The 21,085-nt window shown below is 40.2% G+C and overlaps 1 protein-coding gene across 10 annotated transcripts in view; it reads left to right on the top strand.

The window, feature by feature from the left end:
- LOC138764132 (protein FAM107B-like) overlaps positions 1-21,085 on the top strand; it is a 196,789-nt gene that overhangs the window by 17,083 nt on the left and 158,621 nt on the right. The gene's annotated exons all lie outside the window — the stretch shown is intronic.

Genomic DNA, 21,085 nt, shown 5'->3' on the forward strand with positions numbered 1-21,085 from the left:
AAGGAAAAAGCCTATCTATACCCCTAACAATTTAAAATAACTCAATCAAATCCCCTCTCAACCTTCCAAAGAATAAAGACCCAACTTATTTAACCTTTCCCTATAACTTAGACTCTGTAACCCCGGCAACATTCTAGTAAATCTCTGCACTCTCTCCAATTTGTTGATATCATTCCTATACTTTAGTGACCAAAACTGTACACAATATTCCAAGTTTGGCCTCACCAATTAAAATGCCAGTTAATGAAGTAGACGAAGGTGGCATAGTCAAGCAGTAATCATGGCTTTTATTAGCAGAAGCTAGTGAATATTCAACCCTAGTAACATGGGAGCACAGAGATCAGGCATTACAAAAAGCCAAACACCAGCAAAGCAATGTTCCTGCAAGCTCAGAGTAACTTTACACTTGTCCCATATAGTTATTTAAGTTCACTACAAGCCATCGATAACCTTCGGTTTGCTGGATATCTCCGCAAATTCAAGGCTTTGGTGACCTTCTCGTGAATGTAGCTGTCAGTGCTTCCAGAGTCTATTAAGCAATCGACAGTCTCACCATTCACCTCCCCCTTCATAGTCGACCGTTCCAGTCCGTAACAACCCTCAAGCTTTACAGTCAATTGAGCTATCACAGGGGAACTTTGTGTTGGTCTCACCTCGCTGTCACTTGAAGATTACTCCCCTTTGCAGTCATCTTCCATTCCTGCTGCTCCGGCATGAATTTTCTTGGTGCTTTTCTTATTCTTATCAGTAGGAGTATTTATCGCCTTATACGCTGTAGTGAAGTGGCTGAATTTCCCACAATAGCTGCAGGTAGCAAATCAAACCGGGCACTTCTGTCTGGGGTGCCAGCTCTTATCACAGAAGTAGCATTTGCCAGGGGTATGCCCTTTTCTTTCCTTCGGAGTTCCAGCACTCCCGGATGTTTCTCTTTCGGTTTCCAGCATTTCACTGGCCTGTATGGCACTTCTCAGTGTTTTGGCTAGAGTGATTGATGGCCATAAGTCAGGGGCTCTGTCTCTAGTAGCCTCTGACGGATGTAACTAGAGTTGATTCCATTGACAAAAGCATCCAGCTTCAAAGTATTGCAGTGTTGCCCTGACATCGCATTCGTTTGCCAGTGAGTCGAGGGCTAGTGCATAGGCAGCATCACTTTCCCTGGGTTTCTGGCGTATGGTCAGCAACTGGTGACGAGCAAGTACCACATTCTGTGGCGCCGCATAGTAAGCGGTCAGTCGTTCCTGGGCTATAGCCAGAGTCATAGCTCCTTGCGTTACAGCAAAAGGGATCTCACCAGCAGGGAATTCAGGTGGCCCCACTGAATTGCTTCATCAACCACGTTGTTTCGAGCCATGTAGTAATTGAAACAAGCAATCCAGTGGTTGAAGATTTATCTGGCCCTCGGGGCAAACTGGTCGATTATCAGCTGCTCTGGCTTGAGTGCTGCATCCATTTCTGCTAATAAAATTGAAGTGCCAGTTAATGAAGTGGACGAAGGTGGCGTAGTCTAGCAGTAATCATGGCTTTTATTAGCAAAAACTAGTGGTTCAATAATGAAAGACAATGGGTGCATACACAGTTAAACCCAAGGGGAGTGTCTTAAGTGGTAGAGATAATGCACGTCCAATGTCAGTAAAGCAGGGCTAGGTACAGTGAGACTGACAGCTCAACATAGATTCACCACACCAATGCCTTGTACAATTTTAACATAACATCCCACTCCTGTACTTAAATGCTCTGATTTATAAAGGCCAACATACCATAAGCTTCCTTCACCACCCTATTCACATATGACTTCACTTTCAGGGAGCTATGTACCATTATTCTTAGATCCCACCACCCCCCCGCCCCCCGCACCGTTCCACTGCACTCTTCAATCCCCTACCATTTACCATACATGTTCTATTTTGATCAGCCCTACCAAAATATAACACCTCACATTTATTTGCATTAAACTCCATCTGCGGGGGTGTGGCAAGATGGCGAAGAGTCTAGACGTGCAATCTTGACCTCTCTGGCCAGACTTTTAAATACTCGTTTTTTTTAACCCTTTGTTTTCAAGTTTAAACTTTTTAAATTTTAGTTTAAAGTATTAAGGAATTATTATGGCCACTAATGGTAAAAAGATTAAACCTCAAGTTCAAAAGAAGTTACATTTTTGAAGTGCTGAAGATTTGGGGCCTAGACGACTTGATACACCCCAGGCTCAATCTCTTCATTGCCTAAATCCCAAAGATCGCCTCTGGGGGCTAAAAAAAATACCTATTGCTCACCAAATGAAGGATGGCGCTGGAATTACCCATTCTCCGGAAGAAGGTGCGTGTTCCCAAGAAGTGGACCCCGATTTGGAAAGCCTTTCGATTTCAATGGAGGGAGCACACAGGAAAAAGACTCCTTTGTTGGAAATGCATCAGGTAGCATTTCAAACTGAAGAAATCGTTTTTCTTCGCGAATTGATGAGAAAACAACAAGATATGGGGGGAGATCAGCGGTGACTCCCTGAGGAAGTCAGGGTGCCGTCGCTGGGAGTCCAGACCCACAGTAAAACTTTTAAAATGCCTTCTGTTGAATTGCAGCAGGAGCTGCAGTTACCTTGTTCTGCCACTATGTTAGAGAGAGCAGAGTTGAGATTAACCGATTCACAGTGCATGAATTAAATGTAGTTATTCAAGCTGTTATAAAACCTTTGATGACATCTCAAATGAATGAAATGGTTCAAATGAATGCTGGTATAACTTCAGAATTAAATATAGTTCAGACACGTGTGGATGCATCTTATGAAGAATTTTAAAAAACTTCAGACTGCCTTTTTGGACTGTAAACAACAAGTGACTTCTAACAAAGAAAAAGTGTTGAAGGTGGAAAAATCAGTCATAGAATTGGGAGATCATGAGAAGGAGCTAGAAAGAAAAATAGATTATTTGGAAAATCAAAGCAGAAGGAATAATGTGAAAATTGTTGGTTTGCCAGAAGGTATAGAAGGACAAGATCCTCTTTGATTTTTAAAGACTGGATTCCGCAAATATTAGGGCAAGAATTTTTCTCTAGGGGATTGGCACTGGAAAGAGCCCATAGAGCTTTAAGAAGAATACCTTCAGCTGGTCAACCACCGAGACTGGTAATAATTCAATGTTTGAGTTATTTGGATAGAGAAGCAATACTTCGACTTGCAGTACAAAATGCGAGACAACGACAAACCCCATTATTGATTCAGAATAGCAGAGTCTTTTTTTTTTATCCTGATCTGAGACAAGATGTCATTCAACGTCGACATCGATTCAATCCAGTTAAAGAAGTTTTGTGGCGTAAAGGTTATAAGTCTACTTTTCATTACCCTGCAGTATTGAAGGTGTTTTACAGAGACTATCAATTTTGGTTTTTTGACACTGATCGTGAAGCAATGATTTTTGCTGATTCATTGTCAGATATAAGAGGACAAAGACATAGTCCACCATTATCTCCTAAAGAAAAATTTGGTAGCTCTGGAAATGGAAGAAATGGGAAAACCGGGAATGGAAAGTGTCTAAAATGGGATCTTCAAGATTGGAATCTTTTGGATGAAAAGAAGAATTTTCTTATTCTATTTTTTCTTATGTTATGATATTTTGATGTTACTGACTGTTTGGCTGGGGAGGGAGAGATCTGCACTAAGTTCCTTACTAGTCATCAGCCACTGGTGGGTGACCCACACCCAATTTTTGTTTTGGAGATTACTACATTTTGATAGTTTTTTTGGGGGATATTTTCTTTTTTTTCTTTAATTTTTTAAATTTTTTTTAGTTTTTAATTTGTGATTTTTTTAATTGGAGGGCCTATATACGTTAATTTGAGCTTTTATATAAACATATTATTACCCTCCATAAATCTTCATCCACGAAGCCAAGCCAAAGAAGAAAGAAGAAGAAAGAAATATGTCAAAGTTGAGGTTTGCTACTTTTAATGTTTGAGGATTAAATAGTCCGATTGAACCTAAGCGAGTCTTGGCATATATTAAGAAAATGAAAATTGATATTGCCTTTTTATAAGAAACACATTTGAATGTGAAGGAAAGCATGAAATTAAAGAGGGACTGGGTTAGGCATGTATATTCTTCTTCATTTAATTCTAGAGCTAAAGGTGTAGCAATTTTGATACATAAAAATTTATCTTTTGAATTACAATCAATGGAGGAAAAGGCAGGATGTATTCTTAAATTGAATTGTAAGATTTTTAGTGAATTTTGGACTTTACTTAATATTTATGCTCCAAATGCAGATGGTGAAGTATTTATTTCGGATGCATTTTTATGTTTGGGTCAAGCTAATGATAATATTTTAGTTGGTGGTGATTTTAATTGTGTTTTGGAACCTTTATTAGATAAATCTCTGAAGAAAGTTAAAAAATCCAAGATGGCAATCCAGGTCCAAGCGTTGATGAAAGATCTTAATTTAGTTGATATTTGGGGACGTATTAATCCGACAGAGAAAGATTTTTCCTTTTATTCATCTAGACATGAATCGTTTTCAAGGATTGACTTCTTTTTAGTATCGGCACACTTACAAGAGAAAATACAACAAACGGAATATAAAAGTAGGGTGATTTCAGATCATTCTCTGTTATATTTTACATATGAAACTTCTGAGAAAATTCAAATAGCTTATCGTTGGAGATTTAATACAATGTTGTTACAAAATATGGAATTTATTGATAAACAAATTAATTTTTTTGAAAGAAAATTTTAATTCTGTTCAAAGTAAGTTGTATTATGGGATGCTATGAAAGCCTATTTGAGAGGACAAATAATTAGTTATACTTCTAAAATAAAAAAGAATCGATTAAATCAGAGTCTTGAATTAGAGAAACAGATCGATGAGTTAGAAAAGGAATTTCAGAAAGATGCTACAGAAGATCAGAAAATAGAATTATCTAGGCTGAAATTGAAATACAATACTTTTCAATCTTATCAATTTGAATGTGTGATTAATAGGACTAAACAACGGTATTACGAATGGGGAGAGAAAGCACATAAGGTATTGGTGTGGCAATTAAAGAACCGGTATCGTGGACTATTAATGCTGTTGGACGGAATTCTCTTATTACTTATAAACCTCGTGAAATTAATGATGAATTTTATTCATTTTATAAAAAGTTATATACATCTGAAGGAAAACAGGAAACTGGATCAATTGATTTTTTTTATCACAGTTGAATTTACCGATATTAGAGGATGCAGATATACAGGAGTTAGATGAACCATTTACTGATTCGGAAATTAAAATGGCTATGCTAGAAATGCCAAACGGTAAATCGCCTGGTCATGATGGATTTTCAGTTGAAATTTATAAAATTTTTTATGATGATTTATCTACAGTGTTTGAGGATGTATTATGTCAAGTTGGAGAACATTATGATTTACCTGAGTCTTGTTCTAGTGCTTTAATTACAGTAATTCCTTAAAAAGATAGAGATCCTTTGAAAGTATCTTCATATAGACCAATTTCGTTGTTAAATAATAGCTAAAATATTAGCGAATAGATTGGCTAAATTTTTACCCAAGTTGATTCATATTGATCAAACAGGTTTTATAAAGAATAGATATGCTTCAGATAACATTTTGCACGTGATTAGTTTGATTAATAATTTCAACAATCTTTAGATCATCTGATGGTGATATCTTTAGATGCAGAAAAAACATTTGATAGAGTTGAATGGAATTTTTTGTTTAAAGTTTTGGAGAAATTTAAGTTTGGTCCTTCTTTTATTGGTTGGATTAGGGCTCTATATAGTAAACCGGGGTAGCTAGAGTATTGACAAATGGTTTGATTTTGGAATCTTTTAAGTTAACTCGATCAACTCGTCAAGGTTGTCCTTTATCACCAGCTTTGTTTGCATTAGTGATTGAACCTTTAGCACAGTTGATAAGACAAAATACACAGATACAAGGTATGAAAGTTTTAGATGAGGAGTATAAAATTAATTTATTTGCTAACTCCATCTGCCATCTTTCAGCCCACTCTTCTAACTCGCTTTAATCTCTCTGCAAGCTTTGAAACCCTCCTTCACTATCCACAGCTCCACCAATCTTAGTACCATCTGCATACTTACAAATCCAAATTACCACCCCATCATCCAGATCATTAATGTATATGACAAACAGTAATGGACCCAATACTGAACCCTGAGGCACAACACTAGTCACCGGCTCCCAATCTGACAAACAGTTATCTACCACTACTCTCTAGCATCTCCCATTCAACCATTGTTGTATCCATTTTACTACTTCAATGTTGATACCTAATGATTGAACCTTCCTATCTAACCTTCCCTAAGGAATCTAATCAAAGGCCTTACTAAAGTCCATATATACAACATCCATTGCCTTACCCTCATCAACTTTCCCAGTAACCTCCTCAAAAAATTCAATAAGGTTTATCAACATGATCTTCACCTCACAAATCCTTGAAGACTGTTCCAAATCAAACCCTGCCTATCCAAATACTTGAATATACCATCTCTAAGTATACTTTCCATTAACTTGTCAGTAGTGGTACTGACATCAAACTTACAGGTATATAATTACCAGATTTACTACTAGCTCCATTTTTAAACAATAGAACAACATGAGCTACCCTCCAATCCTCCGACACCATTCCCTTTACCAAAGACATTTTAACTATCTCCGTTAAAGCCCCTACTATTTCTACACTAACCTCCCTCAAGGCCCGAGGGAATATCTTGTCAGGACATGGAGACTTATCCACCTTTATTTTCCTTAAAAGCACCAGAATTTCTTCTTCTTTAATCATCATCGTTTCCATAACTTTCCTACTTATTTCCCTTACTTTACAGATTAATATCCTTCTCCTTAGTAAATACTGAAGAAAAAAAACTGTTCAAAATTTCCCCCATCTCCTTTGGCTCCATGCATAGCCATCCACTCTCATCCTCTAGGGGACAATTTTATCCCTCACTATCCTTTTGCTCCTAATATATCTGTAAAAACCCTTTGGATTTATTTTCACCTGACTTGACAAAGCAACCTCCTATCTCCACTTAGCCTTTCTCATTTCCTTCTTCAGATTCTTTTTACATTCTTTATATTCCTCTAACACCTCATTTACTTAATGCTGTCTATACTTTTTGTACACCTCTGTCTTTTTCTGAACCATGTTTCCAATAACCCTTGAAAATCAAGTCTCCCTAAAACTTTTAACCTTTCCTTTCATCCTAACAGGAACATACCGTCTCTGTACCCTTAAAATTTCACCTTTGAATGCCCTCCATTTTCCTTCTACATCATATAACCATATAACCATTTACGGAGCGGAAACAGGCCATGTTGGCCTTTCAAGTCCGCACCGGTTCACTTGTATATTTTCTTGCCGGTCATCCTTCTTGTCACTCCTCCTCCTCTCTTCTCCAGTCCTGCAAACGTTCAGCAAATTCCTTCCCATAAAGCAGTTTATCTCAATCCACACCTTCCAAATCCATTCTCATCGCTTCAAAATTAGCCTTTCTCCAATCAAAAATCTCAACCCTGGGTCCAGACCTATCTTTCTCCATAATTATTTTGAAACCAATAGTATTGTGATCACTGGACCCAAAGTGCTCCCTGTCACCTGACTCATCTCATTTCCTCCAAGCCCCTTCTCTAGTTGGTACCTCTATATATTAATGTAGAAAACTATCCTGCACATATTTAACAAACTCCAAACCATCCAACCCATTTACAGTAAGGGCATCCCAGTCAATACCATGGAACATTACAGCACAGTACAGGCCCTTCGGCCTACGATATTGTGCCAGCCAATATAAATGTCAACCTCCCCTACTTCTATTTTTCTTCCATCCATGCTCCTGTCTAAGAGACTTTTAAATGTCCCTGTTGTATCTGATTCCACCAGCACTCGGACCTTTGCAGTCAAAGGTCATTTTCAAAAAAAAAATGTAATTCCGCTGATTTTTAACTTTCTGAAACATGCTGGCCATATCCTCACTGCCAAGGCTCTGCAGAGATTCAGATCTTTGTCCACCTCTAAAACAGAGGAAATACCTGAAAATCTTTGACAGCCGGCCAAATCTCACCTTTTTCTTAATGAGATGTTGAAGCTGAAGAGGGATATATTCAGCCATTCAAAAAAAAACAATTAAATTATTAAATGATCAAATATTTTAAAATTGAAATTCCATAAATAACTAGTAAAATTCCAAATAACGATTACAAGATTTTTTGGAAAAAGTGAAGTCGTGCCCATAGGTTCATTGTCCGCTCAGAAATCTGATGGGCAGAGATGAAGAAGCTGTTTTGTAATAACAGGTGTTGGTTTTCAGGTCCCTGCACCTCCTTTCTGAGAAAAGGCCACGGCCTGGGGCCTTGTTGACAGAACTGCTTTCTTGATAGGCATAGGACTTTCAGATAAATTCCACAGCATAAATTCCATGTGCATTTATCAAAATTCATAATTTTTTTTAGCTGAATTCCATGAGGGATTGGGAAAAGCCTCATTAAGAGAAGTTAGGCAATCCATCTGCACCTTACCGAAATAAAGGCAGCCACTGGTCATGTCATCTTCCTATCTAACCACTGGATGGCAATATAATCCTACAAAATAAACCAGATAAACCATGACAATGTATTAAAAAGGAATTACAAGAGACTGGAACCTGGAGCAAAGAACAAACTCAGCAGTTCAAGCAGCATCTCTAAAGAGGAAGGAATTGTCGACCTTTCAGTTTGAGACCTTACTTCAGGATTGAAGGTGGAGAGGGAAATTGCCAGGAGAGGTACAGGTACACCCAATCCTCCTGAGCGTAAAAGCCCTGCAAAAGGGAATGGACATGGCCCAGGACATCTCAGGCAAAACCCTCCCCACCATCGAGAACATCTACTGTCATTAGAGAACAGAAGCAATCTTCAAGGATGCACACTGCCCAGCACACCCTTGGCTGCTACCATCAGGAAAGAGGTTGAGGTGTCACAAGACCCGTACCACCAGGTTCCAGAACAGCTGCTACCCCTCTACCATCAGTCTCCTCAACAACAAACTCAATAAGGGACTCATTTAAGGACTCTTACTTTTGCACTTCATTGATTTCTCTCTGTATACGCACAATTAGTTTGGTTCCATTTCTTTATTTGTTTACAATTTTTTTGCAGTAAGTGGTAATTCTGCCTGGCCCACAGGACAAAGAATCTCAGGGTTGTATGTGATGTCATGTATGTAATCTGACAATAAATTGGAAGAGAAAAGAAATCTGAGAGGGGAGGGAAGTATCCGGGACCAGTAGGGGATAGGTGGAGCGAAGTGTCAATAGTAGATGGATAGAACCAAGAGAGGGAAAGGGATGAAAATGGGTGATTAATAGTGTTCCTGAATGAGGAACACGTGTGGGGGAAAAAAATTAATCGTGGGCCCAGATGAGAAATCCAGCTGTTGTCAACTTTCACAGAGCACATAGAAATTAAAATAAAGGAATTATGTCCCTCGATAATTTTCCCATTAAATTATATTTGTGAAGTTTTTTTTATTTAATCAGCACTGGCTTTTTCTTGCTAATGGATGGACATAAATATATTGTCCCAGTGGATGATGTTGTTCTCTGCATGTTCTTGATCGAGGATGACGAGCACCTTGTGATTCTCAGGACCTCTGACTCACTGAATTGCATGGATTGCTAGCAGACAAAGAATGTTCCTTTGGTAGATTTTTTCCTTTAACCAGTTTTATTTTTTTATTCAATAAATTCCTAATCCAAGTCCTTTTCTATTAAATTCATGTTTTGGGCTTGTAAATTTGACAGATGTTCAAGGGGGTTCACTGCCAATAAGAAATTAAAATTGAAATGAGATCAATGTATGATTAGTGTTTTTTTTAAATTAGACATACAGCATGTTAACAGGCCCTTTCTGCCCACGCCACTCAATTACACCCAATTAACCTACAACCCCAGTACATTTTGAATGGTGAGAGCACCTGGAGGAAATCCACACAGATACAGGGAGAACATGCAAACTCCTTACAGACTGCCTGGGATTTGAAACCCTTGTCAAATCTGGGTCTCTGGCCCTGTAACAGTGTTGTGCTAACTGTGCCGCTCCTGGGCCAACCTGGTTGTGAATGGTTGATGCAGACTTTGGCAGGATGAAGAGCTGGTTTCTATGTCATATGACTCTAAGCTCACTGTTGTGTTATCGTGCTCATCAGGTCTCTATTGTTTCATCTATGAAATAGTCTGCCATAATCTGGGATGTCTCATCACAAAATAACCCAGCACATCCACTGAATGCATTAGAACAGGAGACGATCAGGAATGGCTGATTCTTGAAAGTGACCTTCAAAGCAGATGCAATGTGGAATAGCCTTTTCACATGTTATGAAAGCAATGAATCTAAACATTAAATTCTAAAAATCTAAACATATTACACGTTGTATCACAAGATAATACAAATGGATGATACCATGATTGCAGAAAAGAAAACCTTTCTATGTGGTATTTCCTCACAAAATCTTACGATGATTTTCATGATCTGCAGACCACAATTCATAAAATACACCCAAAAGGGTTCAGGAAGGAAAATCTTCATTGTCCAGTCCAATTTATGCTCCAATTGCAGTTCCATCCTAAGATGAAGTTCCACTGTCATAAGCTGTCATTCCTCCACTCGACCTCCTTCTGTCCTTTGTCGGTTTGGTCTCATCCAGAAATAATGGCATCACATTCCTCAGCTTATTTCAGTGATACCATCAGTACTGCCTCACTTGTGCTGATTCATGGATCTTGTGTGTTACTGATCAGTACTGTTTGCATTGGCCTCTGGGCAACATGATGAATTGTAAGGGAGTCCAGAAGAAGGGCTCAGACCCGAAATCTCGACTGTGTTTTACTTTCTGTAGATGCTACGTGACCAGCTGAGCTTCTCCAATGCTTTTGTGCACTTCACTTCATTCTAGCAATGACTCAGGGCATAAATCAACAGATATTTTTGTAGTTTGCATGAATTATCTCTCGTCTCCACGCAGAGGGACTCTTTATTCTGTTCTTTTGAGCCCAGGTCTTCTCCACCTTTTCTAGGCTACATCCTTCCCTTACCCACAACGCTCTCTCCTTTTTCATTTTGTTTGTCTTTCACAAACGTTAAGGTTTTTGCAATGTCCCTGTCACACCAAGCAATGGACCTCAGTTTCAACATATTTTCCTCTCAGCTCCATTCTCCCTCTGTTGATGCCTCCTCCCCTCTGAAAAGATCCCAACAAAACTCCCTCAGTCAGCATCAGCTTATTTTATCCATTTTCTCAAAAAAAGCCCCACAGAAATGCTGGAGGAAGGCAGCAGGTCTCGCGGCATCCAAAGATCTATAACCAATGTTTCAGGCCTGAGCCCTTCTTCGGGTATGAGTGGAAAAAAACAGGCAGGCATCTGAATTAAAATGCTGTGGAAAAGGGAAGAAGCAGTCGGTCAGCGGAGAACAAGACCCTCGGTGGGGGGGGGGGGGGGGGGGGGGGGCGCTAATGAAAACCAGAGATGTTGATGTTAATGCCGTCTTGTTGGAGGGTGCCCAGACGGAATGAGGTGTTGTCCCTCCAATTTGCGGGTGGTTTCAGTCTGAGACCAAGGACAGATCTGTCTGCAAGGGAATAGGGTGGGGAATTGAAATGTGTGAACATTGAGAGCCAAGGTGTTCAATAAAGCAATCTTCCAGTCTCTCTGATGTAAAGGAGATCACAACAGGATCACCGGATGCAATGGATGGCCCCTGCAGATTCACAAGTGAAATGTTACCTTACTTGGAAGAACTGTGGGGCCCTAAATGGTTAAGAGGGAGGAGGTGTGGCCGCAAGTGGAGGATCTCCTGTAGTCACAGGGGTAAGATGCTGAAGGGGCGATCGGTGGGAAGGGAGGAGTGGATGAGAGAGTCACATAGGGAGCAGTCCTTGTGGAAGGTGGAGAGGGGAGGTGAGGGAAGATGTGTCTGGTGGTGGCATCACATAGTAGGTGGTGGAAATCCCAGATGATGCTGGTTGCACTGGCTGGTGGAGTGGTAGGTGAGGACATCGGGAATCCTGTCCTTTATGGAGGGGGCTAGGGCAGATATGTGGTAATGGAGCATAAATGGGTGAGGGCTGAGCTGATGGTAGTAGAGGGCAAGCCACATTGCTTGAAGGAGGACAGCTCTGATGGAAAACCTCATTCTGGGAGCAGATGGAGGTATTAAGAGAAAGGAATATATCCTTACAGGGGACAGGGTGTGACAAGGTGTAGTTGAGGTAGCTGTGGGATTTGATGGGTGGGTATAAGATGTCTGTCTCCTCTAGAGACAGAAAGATTGAGAAAGGGGAGAGTGTTGCTAGAGATGGACCAAGTGATGAAAGATGGCCTCAATCAATTCTCACCTTTCCGCTGTCCTCCTATGCATGTCCAACCCTAACATTAACACCTTTTGTCTGTTGGTCTGTACTCATCCCCCCTGCCCTTTCTTTCCTTCATCTCAGCCTTTTAATTCAGGCACCTGTCTGCTTTTTACTCAAATCCTCAAGAAGCGCTCAGGCCTGAAAATGTTGGTTATATATCTTTACCTCTGTTTGGACACTGCGAGGCCTGCTGAGTTCCTGCTGCACCTCGTCAAGTTTATTGTCTGATTGCACAAGTCAAATTTGACGAAACAGCGTTCTCTGGTTCTCGGTGCCAAACACAACAACCAGGCATGACACAGACACACACACACACACATGCGCGCGCGCCCAAACAATACACAATGCGGCTCAAGTATTAATATATACAAATGTGTAATGAATATGAGAATCTCGGATGGTTAGTGTGAGCAGTTCCTTGGCAACTTGTCCGTGAACTACTCTTTGCAGATGATGCTGCTTTAGTTGCCCATTCTGAGCCAGCTCTCCAGCGCATGACGTCCTGTTTTGTGGAAACTGCCAAAATGTTTGGCCTGGAAGTCAGCCTGAAGAAAACTGAGGTCCTCCATCAGCCAGCTCCCCACCATGACGACCAGCCCCCCCACATCTCCATTGGGCACACAGAACTCAAAACGGTCAACCAGTTTACCTACCTCGGCTGCACCATTTCATCTGAAGCAAGGATCGACAAAGAGATAGACAACAGACTCGCCAAGGCATCATGGGTGAGGGCATGGGGAATCCTGTCCTTTATGGCCATCGGGGCGGAGGGGGCTAGGGCAGATATGTGGTAATGGAGCATAAATGGGTGAGGGCTGAGCTGATGGTAGTAGATGGTAGTAGAATCATGAGTCCTCTACTGGCATCACCTTCGGCTCCTAGAACACTTCTATCAGCGCTGTCTGCTCCATCCTCAACATTCATTGGAATGACTTCATCACCAACATCGAAGTACTCAAGCTGGCAGAGTCTGCAAGCATCGAATCCATGTTGCTGAAGACCCAACTGCGCTGAGTGGGTCACATCTCCAGAATGGAGGACCATCGCCTTCCCAAGATCGTGTTCTATGGCGAGCTCTCCACTGGCCACCGAGACAGAGGTGCACCAAAGAAGAGGTACAAGGATTGCTTAAAGAAATCTCTTGGTACCTGCCACATTGACCATCGCCAGTGGGTTGATATCACCTCCAACCGTGCATCTTGGTGCCTCACAGTTTGGCGGGCAGCAACCTCCTTTGAAGAAGACCGCAGAGCCCACCTCACTGACAAAAGTCAAAGGAGGAAAAACCCAACACCCAACCCCAACCAACCAATTTTCCCTTGCAACCGTGCCTGCCTGTCCCGCATCGGACTTGTCAGTCACCAACGAGCCTGCAGCAGACGTGGACATACCCCTCCATAAATCTTCGTCCGCGAAGCCAAGCCGAAGAAAAAAAGTGTGAGCAGTTCCTTTAAATTGTTTGTCTGTATGTGTGTTATGTCTGGTTGTATGTCTGCATGTTTTGCACTAAGAACCAGAGTGGCTCCTTTGTCGGGTTGTGCTTGGGCAATCAGATGACGATAAACTTGAGTTGAATCAGCAATGGAAACATCTAGGCCATGATTAATAGAATGTGGCAGAGTTTACCACTAATTGTTTATCAGTGAAAACTTCAATTGAGTTCACATTTTAAAATTACAGGCATTCTATCCGAATGTCTGAAAGCATTTGCAACAACATAGATGATCAAATGACAAAAAGAGAAACAAATTGTTAATAGAGCATGGTCACATGGTGTTCAATATTAGGAATTAAATAAATTCACGTCTTGGAAAAGACCATCAAAATAGACAAGGAGAGATTGTGGAGATCGGGGCGGGGGGGGGGGGGAGAGAGAGAGAAATAGTTCAGAAAATAAAAGATGCCAAGAGAGAAGATGGAGTGAAACAAGAAAGTCTGCAGACACTGTGATTGTAGTAAATACTCAAAGGTGCTAGAGAAACTCAACAGGTCTCAAAACATCCTTAGGAGGCAAAGAAATGCATCAACGTTTTGGACTTGAGCCCTTTGTCAAGATATGAGCAAAAAGCAAAGAGAAGTCTGAGTAAAGGTGGAGGGGAGGAGGGAAGAAGGGGCAGGGGAGGAGTGCAGGTCAACAGCCAAGAGACCTTAGATGGACATGGATGGCAGGGCGAGAGAACACACCAGTTAAGATGAGAGAAGAGAACAGACAAAAAGTTGTTCACAGTGCTTCAATCCAATAAGCAAATAATTTATTGTTCTTTTAATGTGATTAACCATCTTATGTTATACTGACTATCTTAGCCAAATAGTTACGGTATTGAACTAAGACACAGAATTAGGAATCCTAAAGTTGCAGCTGAGGAATTTAAATTAAAACATTAAATTTGGAATAAAAATGTAGTCTCAGCGATGGTGACCATGACGCCACAGATTACTATGAAAGGTAACTTTCTTCATGGAAAGGAATTTGCAAGCCCGACCTGGTCTGACTTCAGATCCGCCAGTGTGGACACACAAGATGGTGACTCCTCTCTGATGGCAGCACTGTTGATGGTGCAGACCCAGCAAGAGCAGTTTAAGTTGCATGTAGAATGGGGCCAACAGAGGCTTTGCTTTTGATGTCCTTGATAGCTTGATCCAAGATGGTAGGATCCACATTCGGCAGACAAGACGTTGAGGGCTCTAACTCAGCAGTTGATTGGTGCAGAACACCAGAGAAGAAGTCCACACCACCTCTTCCCCTTCACTGAGGAGGTGAAACCTTGGAAAGGACCCTAAAGAGTGGGAAACCTGCCAGCGGACTAGACTTCAGCTCGGCGGCCAAAGGCCTTGCACTTGGCCACAGGCTGTTGGCGACTAGCTTCTGGAAACCCAGGGATCAGGTTCAAGATTCATGAAGATGCGATGGAGTGCAAGACTCCCACAGGCGCCAGTGGCTTCCTAATGCTTGGGGGAGGTTGCTGAGAACCAGGGGTTGAGGATGGTGATGATGCCTTGAGCCCAGTCAGATTCGTTGTTGGAGAAAGAGGTCATTTAGCTATGGGGGTTACGGGACACCGGAAGCGGTGGCATCAAGAGAGGCAGCCGGATCCATGGAGACTGTCTTCTGTTTCTCTTTTAGGTGGTGCTGCATTGGTCGCGCAACTTTGTGTGCCTTAAGAGAGCAACAAATGTAACAATAAATAGAATCTATAGTTGCAACCATCTCCTCATTCCACCAGCTTTAACAACAGGCAATATATGGTGCCCATGGCAACAATGTCCCTATCCTGTGAACAAGAATGACTAAATTAAGATCATTGCTGGAGAATAGAGCCTCTATAAAAAGGTTTCCTCACCACCTCCTTACCACTATCAATCACTCAATCAATATTCATCTCGAACAACTGCCCTCATTATGAATCAGAATCTCTTATTTTGCAGAATGAAATTTTCTACAACTTGGAAACTCCCTGAAGCTCAGTGATTTTTGTAATCGGCCATAGTCAGTAGTTCTCAACCTTTTTCTTTCCACTCACATCCTGCTTTAAGTAACCCCTATGCCATTGGTGCTCTGTGATTAGTAAGGGATTGCTTAAGGTGGTACATGAGTGGGTAGGGAAGGTTGAGAATCACTGCTCAAGACCCAATTGTCACTGAAATATTTGACTTGAAAAAAATGGTCATTGACCCATTTCCTTTGGAGTTATGAAACCGTGCACATAACGAGTCAATGATTTTCAAACTTTTTCTTTCTACCCACATACCTCCTTAAGCAATCCCTTACTAATCACAGAGCACCTATGGCATAGGGAATACTTAAAATGGCTTGTGGATGGAAAGAAAAAGATTGAGAATCACTGGCCTAGATCCGGGACTCTGGATCAAATGTGGCCACTTATGTAAGGAGTGAAGCACCAAAGTTTGCAGACGCTGTGATTGTGAAAACACAGAAATGCTGGAGGAACTTTGCAGGACTTGGAGCATCCATGGACTGCTGACACGACAAAGTGATGCTGATTTCACGTTGCCACTTTACGAATCTCATGCAGGCAAGTCAAGCAGCCACAATCAAACCTCCTGATGCACTGCAGCTGGCCCACCAATACTAGCAGAGGCAAAAATTGGAGGGATAGCATTCTGGGATGTCACTGGACTACCTACTCTAAACATTTCTAACCCAGAGTGATTGCTGAGCCATAAGGACCTCTATTTACATATTAAAATAGGCTTAATGCCTGAAACAAGCAATCATTCATAGGCTTCTGTCAAAATAAGTGCATTGTTAGAGTTAATAGAGTGATAAATGACCACTCCTATTACCATTCTCTTCGTACCATGCTATTTAAAATAGAAGGGGCAATAACAATTCTGTTACGTGAAGTTGTGCATGGGGTGTCTGTGAGAATTTGAGGCCTCCTATTCCACGGGTAGGAGAGGTTTCTGACTGCTTTGTGGGCAGTGGGCAGGTGGTCATGGTGATTTATTTGGCACATTAAAGCTATCGAATTTACCTTAATAAAGACCCTGTCCATATTTTAAGACTCCAACAACATCAATTTAAGGCTTTACAATGGTGAACCACTTGATTAATTGGCTATAGCAATTTGACAGGAATTGTTATTTTGACGTACAATATGCTGCCAATTTTGAATTTCTCTTGAGCCTTCAACAATTTAACTTCTGTTTTTTTTTAGAAAGCATATTGGAATTCCAGAATTAATTAAGCATAAAACTTGCCTTATTCGTGAGGAGTTTTCCAATTAACATTCAAGTAATATTGGAAATTAAGGGAAAGTGTTAAATTTGCAGATTACAAACTGCAACCTGTTTATACTTCCAGACAACTGCTAGGACTCATCAATCAGTAGACCATAATGATTCACCAATGAATGGCTGAAAACATTTTACAATTGAACCTTATTTCCTGTTATTTGAGCTGCACTGTCCCTGATATATGAGAGAATGGTCCATCTTGGAGTTACGTAATGAGCAATCACCAGGATTTTGCAGGATAAAGTAACATGAATTGTCATACGCCTCCATCTGCAGCATGTCAACTAAAAATTCCTCTCTTGCTTTTTTAATGGCTTTGAAATTGTGTTCATCATCCAAAAGCTATTTTTGGTATTTTCTTGAAGTTCAAATCTTCTAATGCAGCAGTGTTATCAGGGTTTCCCTGCCTACAGCCACTTTGTGCCAGCTTCACTGTGTTCTCTCGTATTGCACCATGAATCCACCTTGTGGCTCACAGCTGTGACCTGGAGGGCCAATACCTAAAGGAACGAGCATACAATGGAATCAGCAAGCTCTCACTCTATCATCAAATGGAGAGCATTGCTGTGCCATGAATGGGGGAAGGGAGTGTTCCCAAAAGCCCAGATAAGTCGAGAGAAGCACCTGCAGGACCTGGGGTCCACAGAGACCTTCCAAGGCTGGGCATTCCTGACAGACAGTGACCAGGGAATTCTGTTTGAGGTTTCGTACCATAATAGATTTATTGTCAGTGTACATACATGTCATTACATACAACCCTGAGATCCCTTTTGCAGTGGATGAGGCAGAATTACCACTTATTGGTAGTGTTCAAAAAAAGCTGTACTCAACATACACAGAAATGTAAATGAAGTGTGCAATACAGAGAAAATTTTAAAAATCAGTAAAATTTTAAAAAATAAGAGTCCTTAAGTGAGTCCCTGATTGAATTTGTTGTTCAGGAGACTGATAGTGGAAGGGTAGCGGCAGTTCCTGAACCTGATGGTGCAAGTCTTGTGGCACTTATACCTCTTTCCTCATGGTAGCAGCGAGAACAGAGCACGTGTTCGATGATGTGGATCCTTGATGTTCTCTGACGGCAGGGTACTCTTTCGAATGTTCTTTTTTTTAAATTTTTTATTTTTCACACCATAAATCCCATTAACCATGATACACACTTTTTCCTTTTCACACATATACAGTGCCATTTTCTCCCCCCCCACCCTCTCCCATCCCACCCTCCCTACCTCCCCCCTCCCGTCCATTTAAGGTATAAAATCTAGGATACATTAAACCAGTCAGACAATGTTGTCATTCAATAAAAATACATTTCCTTTTCCTTCCGTTAACTTAGGTAGTGATTGTCCCCGGTAGGTTTTCGCTATTATGTTTAATGTAAGGCTCCCATATTTGTTCGAATATTTCAATATTATTTCTTAAACTATATGTTATTTTTTCTAATGGAATACATTTATTCATTTCTATATACCATTGTTGTATTTTCAAATTATCTTCCAATTTCCAGGTTGACATAATACATTTTTTTGCTATGGCTAGAGCTATCTTAACAAATCTTTTTTGTGCATCCTCCAAATCAATTCCAAATTCTTTGTTTTTTATGTTACTTAGGAGGAAGATCTCTGGATTCTTTGGTATATTGTTTTCTGTTATTTTATTTAATATCTGATTTAGATCTTCCCAAAATTTTTCTACTTTCTCACATGTCCAGATTGCATGAATTGTTGTTCCCATTTCTTTTTTACATCAAAAACATCTATCAGATAGTGTTGGGTCCCATTTATTTAACTTTTGAGGTGTAATGTATAGCCTATGTATCCAGTTATATTGTATCATACGTAACCTCGTATTTATTGTATTTCTCATCGTTCCAGAGCATAACTTCTCCCATGTTTCCTTTTTTATCTTTATATTTAAATCTTGTTCCCATTTTTGTTTAGTTTTACCATTTGTTTCCTCATTCTCCTTTTCTTGCAGTTTAATATACATATTTGTTATAAATCTTTTGATTATCATTGTATCTGTAATCACATATTCAAAGTTACTTCCCTCTGGCAAACTCAAACTGCTTCCTAATTTATCCTTCAAGTCGGATCTCAATTGGTAATATGCCAGCGCTGTATCTTGAGTTATATTGTATTTATCTTTCATTTGTTCAAAGGATAAGAATCTATTTCCTGAAAAACAATTTTCTATTCTTTTAATCCCTTTTTTCTCCCATTCTCTAAAGGAAAGGTTATCTATTGTAAAAGGGAGTAACTTGTTTTGCGTCAATATTAGTTTTGGTAATTGATAATTTGTTTTATTTCTTTCTACATGAATCTTCTTCCAAATATTGAGTAGATGATGTAATACTGGGGAACTTCTATGTTGTACCAATTTTTCATCCCATTTATATAATATGTGTTCAGGTATCTTTTCCCCTATTTTATCTAATTCTAATCTAGTCCAATCTGGCTTTTCCCTTGTTTGATAAAAATCTGATAGGTATCTTAATTGTGCGGCTCTATAATAATTTTTAAAGTTTGGCAGTTGTAAGCCTCCTTGTTTATACCATTCTGTTAATTTATCTAGTGCTATCCTCAGTTTCCCCCCTTTCCATAAAAATTTCCTTATTATTTTCTTTAACTCCTTGAAGAATTTCTCTGTCAGTTGTATTGGCAATGCCTGAAATAAGTATAATATCCTTGGAAAAATGTTCATTTTAATACAGTTTATCCTTCCTATTAGTGTTAGTGGTAAATCTTTCCAATGCTCTAAATCGTCCTGTAATTTTTTCATTAGTGGATAATAATTGAGTTTATATAGTTGGCCGAGATTTTTGTTTATTTGTACACCTAGGTATCTTATTGCTTGCATTTGCCATCTAAATGGTGATTCCTTCTTAAATTTTGAGAAATCCGCATTATTCATAGGCATTGCTTCACTTTTATTTACGTTGATCTTGTAACCCGACACTTCTCCATATTCCTTCAATTTCTTATATAATTCTTTTATTGATAGTTCTGGTTCTGTTAAGTATACTATAACATCATCCGCAAATAAACTGATTTTATATTCCTTGTCTTTTATTTTTATCCCTTTTATATTATTTTCTGTTCTTATCAATTCTGCTAGTGGTTCTATAGCTAACGCAAACAATAAAGGTGATAGTGGGCATCCCTGCCGTGTTGACCTGCTTAAGTTAAATTGCTTTGATACATGTCCATTTACTGTCACTTTCGCTAATGGTCCCTTATATAATGCTTCTCTTTCGAATGTTCTTGATGGTGGGGAGGGATTTTGCCTGTGATGTCATAGGCTGTGTCCACTACATTTTGCAGGGCTTTCCACTCAGGGATATTGGTGTCCCCATATCACACTGTATTCCACCATATTTCTACAGGAATTTGCCAGGGTTTCAGGTGTCAAACCAAACCTCCACAAAGTCCTGAGCTGAGGAAGTAGGGGCGTTGACGTGCTTTCTTCATGATGCCATTAGTGTGTTGGGTCCAGGAAAGATCCTCTGAGATGGTAACACCTAGAGACTTGCATTTGCTCACCCTATCCACCTCTGATCTCCCAATGATCACTGAATTGTACACCACTGGCTTTCCTTTCATGAAGTCAACAATCAGCTCCTTGGTTTTGGTAACATCGAGTGCGAGGTTGTTGTTGGTGCACCGTTTAGCCAGGTTTTCAATCTCCCTTTTGTAAGCTGACTCATTGCCCCTTTTTATATGACCCACCACCGTTGCTCTCTCCCTGCTATCAAGTAACAGGGGTGTTAAGTGTAGATAGACTCCAACTGGAAGTCAGTTTTGATTGCAGGAAAGTCGTTGAAGGGTCAGAGAAGGAGCTGTGAGCAGAGCTATGGAGAAAACAGTGTGCAGTGTGTTGTTGAACAGCCTGGCAAAGAATGGAATTTGAGAGTGCGAATTTATAGATGGTGTTGTCGTACTGAG

This window comes from Narcine bancroftii, chromosome 5 (genome assembly GCF_036971445.1).
Source record: "Narcine bancroftii isolate sNarBan1 chromosome 5, sNarBan1.hap1, whole genome shotgun sequence".
Taxonomy (NCBI): Eukaryota; Metazoa; Chordata; class Chondrichthyes; order Torpediniformes; family Narcinidae; genus Narcine; species Narcine bancroftii.